Source organism: Medicago truncatula, chromosome 7 (genome assembly GCF_003473485.1).
Source record: "Medicago truncatula cultivar Jemalong A17 chromosome 7, MtrunA17r5.0-ANR, whole genome shotgun sequence".
Taxonomy (NCBI): domain Eukaryota; kingdom Viridiplantae; phylum Streptophyta; class Magnoliopsida; order Fabales; family Fabaceae; genus Medicago; species Medicago truncatula.
In genome coordinates, this window is record NC_053048.1 from 33,968,541 (window position 1) to 33,973,981 (window position 5,441).

At 33.5% G+C, this 5,441-nt stretch overlaps 1 long non-coding RNA gene across 2 annotated transcripts; it reads right to left on the reverse strand.

The window, feature by feature from the left end:
* Window positions 1-1,066: 1,066 nt before the first annotated feature.
* LOC11430054 (uncharacterized) lies at window positions 1,067-4,690 on the reverse strand. Of its 2 annotated transcripts, none has more exons than XR_005642923.1 (6): window positions 4,430-4,690; window positions 2,173-2,312; window positions 1,962-2,075; window positions 1,799-1,874; window positions 1,602-1,697; window positions 1,067-1,499 (listed from the first exon to the last, which is right to left on the reverse strand). It is a non-coding gene; the product is annotated as an uncharacterized lncRNA (long non-coding RNA). The 2 variants fall into 2 exon arrangements; XR_005642922.1 differs by having other exon boundaries at window positions 1,962-2,085.
* Between the last annotated feature and the right edge of the window lie 751 nt (window positions 4,691-5,441).

The following is a 5,441-nucleotide window of genomic DNA, read 5'->3' on the forward strand; positions in this document are numbered from 1 at the left end:
CTAAGAAACTGCTACGAATTTCCTAGGCTTAAATGCTCTTTTGGTCCCTTAACTATTTAATTGGTATCGCTTTGGTCCCTTAACTAAAAAAAAGATTGTTTGAGGATTTTAAGTTTTTTTTAGTCTCGTTTTGGTCCCTTCTGTTAGGTTTCCGTTAGTTTTAATAAAAAATGTTAAGTGTGGACACGTGTCACCTTGTCATTGGCTCTGAGATTTTTGTTTTTTTACAAAAAAAAAAGAATATATTTTTAAAAAAAAAAACCTTAGAGCCAATGACAAGGTGACACGTGTCCAGGAGTTAACTTTTTTTTAAAACCCTAACGGAAACCTAACAGAAGGGACCAAAACGAGACTAAAAAAAAATTTAAAATCCTCAAACAATCTTTTTTTTAGTTAAGGGACCAAAGCGATACCAATTAAATAGTTAAGGGACCAAAAGAGCATTTAAGCCAATTTCCTACGAACATGTGGCTAGTGATTTGCTTCAAAATTATTGAGGAAATATCCTACCTAAATAGCTAGGAAATATAAATTTCTAGGGCGTAGTTTGTAATTAGCTAGGAACTTTTAAATACTAGTTGCCAGTTCCCTAGGAAATATTTTGGTACAGAATTTACCGCCAAATCAATGCTACGATCAATATGACAGCTAATTCCCAATTAAATAGTAGCTAAATGAGTTATGCTAAAGATTTAGCTACCAATTAGCTGCCATTCACTACTACAAAATGCCCCCTTTAATAGCACTCAATTTGGCTCTTAATAGCGCTTCCCAAGCGCTAAGAAAGCCCCCGCTATAATAGGTCAGGAGCCTATAATAGCGCTTTCCAAATGCTATTAAAGAGTAATACGTCAATAGCGCTTTTAGAAAAGCGCTAATATAGCCTTGTTCTAGTGCTATTAAAATAGCTTTTCTAACAGCTGTTTCTTAGCACTTTCTGAGAAGCGCTATGTTACTCCTACAGGGGATTCTTAGCGTTTTATTGAAAGCGCTAATAAAAGTAGCGTTTTTTTTTTTTTTTTTTTTTTTTTTAAAATCTGTAACCAAAACTGCTACAATAAGATACTGAAATATGAATATAGCAAATTACATTCATGATAATCTCAATATAAATTGATCATAAATTTAATCCTGAATGTCATAATACTAGTCAATCCAAACTTGCCAATAAAAAAAAAAGCTCCTAAAAGCAGCCACAATTACAAACAAAAAAACACCTAAATTTTAGAGGACTCGTGACGAGCTATATAGTCCAGCACAACCAATTACAGTTTAAGTCTCTGAGCAATATAGTCTCATGTGTCATAAAATTAATTAACATAAAATTTTCAGCACAACCAATTGCAATTTAAAATAACTCAATTAAAAAACGCAAATGAAAATTGTTGGAAAAGAAAATGAAACTCACTAAGACACTCGACCATAAAGGTTGTCCAATCCTCCTCGACCTCAACTAGCTTATCTTTAGAATAGGTTTTACATTTGTAATCTCCAAAGTACTTCAAATATAAAAGTAGCAAAAAATTGAGTTAGAAAAAGAATGCCTAGCTATATATATATATGATTACAAATTAACAGTATATTAAAAATCACATACATACATTTTCGGGGATCATGTCTTGATTTGCCAATATTATCTCTTTCATAAATCGCATGACAAAATAACCACAGTCAATGCCATTAGTTTGCATAGGACACTGGAAAAAAAATTACATAATTGAAATTTAATCCGCATGATGAATTAAAAATATCATTGATTACGTTGTCAAAAAAAAATACCATTGATTAGAAAATATACCTTTATTTCTATCCATGGGATTATACTTGAATTTGATTTTAACTTGGGATGTAGGCAACGGCAAATACACATGGCACTATCAAAATTAAATCAACTTCAAATGAGTAATAGCACTCAATAATCATACTTATGTCAATTATAAATCAAAAGAATCAATACTCACTTCATGAACTTTTTTCTTACAACGTCAATGTTAGGATGTCCCCCCGGCAATGAATCCATATAATATATCATCTCAGCTCCGGGATTGATGACAAGCAACACCCAATGATTTAGCCTGCATCCATCTTAATTTACATATATTTCAATTATAATTAAAAAACCACATTTTCAAATTTAGTCATCTTGAATAATGTTTTGTAAAGAAAACTCACCCTACATTGACCGGTGCAAAAATCAGCTTATTCTTAAACTTGTGTCTCAACAAACTCTTCCACTCCTTCTATGTACTCCTTTGACGCTCGATTCGCAAACACTCATTTCCGATCCATAGTTCCTAGGTCTTGATAGTTAGCTGTCGGGAATAGTAGTTAGTTTGAGTTTATTGACCCTTAATAATTTGGCCCTTAATAAAACAAACACTAAATACATAATTTAAAAAAATATATACTAAATTCATTAAAAGAGTAAACTACAAGTGCCTTGAACACATGCAGGACCAGAAGCTAAAACATAAATTACTAAAAACATAATTTAAAATTATGACTAAATTCATTAAAAAGGTGTACTGCCCATACCTTGAACATAGTAAATCAAACTTTACATTATAACACCCCCATTTCAATAAATCAACTTTAGACAATAACCTAAATAACATTCATGCCAAACAGAGGTAGCATTAATGAGCAAAGAGGCAACAAGAACAGAGGTAGCTACAAGATTGTTATAAGCTCACAAGGCCGGACTCATAAAATGTTTTTTTAAGGGGAATATTGAAAAAATGTTAAATGATAATTGTTGCTGCTACACACGCAATTGATTTTACTTTGATCCATAAAATGAACCTTCTAATTTTGTTTAATAACTCAGTGCAGTTTAAACTTGGCCATTGAATATTGGTATAAGATTCATGGTTAAGATAACTAATGTATAGAATATTTCATTGCTAACCAAAAATAATTAATGTGAAGCTAGAATACACTAAGTACTAATAAACTAAAATGGTCCAGACCCTGATATAAAGGTTTGCTCAGAGTTAATATGACACAACTATTCTCAGGTTTGCTCCTAATTACTAATACTCTTACTAGTTGACCTATCATTTCCATGTGACACTTTTTCTCCTTAATTACGGTGACTATCTAAGGGAATAACCGAATTCTCTCATTTGTTAAATGTACTAAGTATATGTATTCACAGTGGTCAATTCCACAAGAAGGAAAGGGAGAAAAACTAAATAATGTGACACTAGCTATAATGAAATTTATCTGATGCTTTGAGTATACCTTAAGAATAAGAAAAACTAAACTGATACAACATGATGACAAATCTCAATTACTTAGTTTATTCTTGTTATACTCTATCCCGACCCATGGCTGCTGGTTATCTGTCAAGCTGTTTTCAGGTTTCCATGTTTTTAAGAACAAGTTTTCAGGTACATTAAATTTCCATCTATTTCTTATGTGACAACAATTCTCATAGTGTTGTCTGATGGAACACTTCGTGACGCCGTTAGAGGTTGTTGGCATGTTCTATTGGCAACCATTCAGGTTATGATTTTTTCTCTAATTAGCTTGCAAGTTATAAGACCCGATAACTTCAGCAACTGTATGGCTGCGCTAGCCGTGGCTACCGGTGCATTTGTGGTGGCGCTGCCCAAATCGACACACTTGTTGACTAAAAGGATTGCATATGGACAACTTGTGATAGTATATGTGAGAACAGTTATACATGGTCCTCAAGAAGGAGTGGCTACACATTCAATTCATGTGGCTTGTTCCACTGCACTTGGAGCTATAGCTTCTGTGAACCAATATTGTTGTTTAATAACTTATGAAAATTGTTATAAGCTGTTTTCATAAGTTCTTCCAAATAGTCTCACAAAACTATGTTAATCGACAAATTCAAATAAGCCATAGGCCACCAGCCAAAACAACACATAAACCAACCCGACAAAGATGAAAATAGATTAACAACAAAGTACAATAATCGTTGGACCAACACTGATGAAGTACTTATGAAAATAGGTGTACTATAAGAAGCTGCCTTCCAAAACTAATACACAAAAGAACTACTAGCAATTTAGAACTACTAATAAACCATACACTAATAACCATGTCAAATATGCAAAACGAAATTAACCATGTCTCTGATTAGAACAGAACAAAAGCAATAGAAAAAACATATGTTGTACTTTAATCCAATTCTAGTATATATAACCTCCTACATCAACCAAAATTGAAATTGCAAATATGCCCAACACAGTGCAGCAACTCACTTTATGATTTAAAAAATCCTCTTAGGTTAAAAAATCCTCTTTCACGCACCAAGACTTAAAAAAATCCTCTTTGAAAAATCCTCTTTATAATCTCTTCCTACTGGTTGGTTACAAGGACCTCAAATCACATAAACTATTCAATTACTTAGGCATGCAATTTGTGTAAAAGAAGAGAATGAAGAGTTTTCACTAACCTTTGATTTTGACGGAAGCTGGTTTGGATTTCGAGAGAGAGAGAGAGTGACTGAAGCTTGCTTCGAGAGAGAGAGAGAGAGAGTGGAAGGATGGTGGTTTCGAGAGAGAGAGTGCTTATGCGGTGGATTGAAGGACGGTGGTTTCGAGAGAGAGGACGGTGGTTTGGGACGGTGGAAGCTTTTCAGATTAAGGAGAGAGAGTGTAATACACCAATATTGGTTTTTGGTTTTGTGCGCGAAAATGAAAAATATCATCCGCCCTATTTTAATTTTCATAAAGCACAAAGGTAGCGTTTGAGAAAAACGCTATCTATACCCTCTCCAACAATAGCGTTTGCTAGAAAATGCTATTAGTGCAAACAAAACTAATAGCGCTCGCCGAAAAGCGCTATCTAACCCATTTTTTAAAAAGTTTTTCTTAGCGCTTTTTGCAAAGTGCTATAACAGGCCTATGGATTGCATTTTTAATAGCATTTATCCAAAAATGTTATTAAAATTGTGCTATTAAAAGCCAAAATTGTGGTAGTGATTAATTACCTAGCAAAGCACTGTTTTCCTAGCATTTATGAGGAAAGGAAAAGAAGAGGTCATGGTACTTGGACAGTGGTTGCTCGTGTCACATGACAGGAGAAAAGCCTATGTTCCTAACCCTGACCATGAAAGAAGGAGGAACTGTGGGATTTGGAGGAAACCAGACAGGAAAAACTATTGGTAACTCTTCTATCTCTATTCATAATATTTGGTTTGTTGATGGACTAAGACATAATCTACTTAGCATAAGTCAATTTTGTGATAATGGATATGATGTAATGTTTGATAAGAACAACTGCTTAGTAATCAACAAAATCCATAGTGTTTAAAGGGAAAAGGAAAAATAATGTTTAAAAAATCAATTTCTCAGAACTGACTAATCAGAAGGTAGTTTGTCTTCTGCGAGTGAGTGATAAGAAATGGTTGTGGGACAAAAGTTTGAACATGCTAACTGGAGATTAATCTTTAAGCTTAGCAAGTT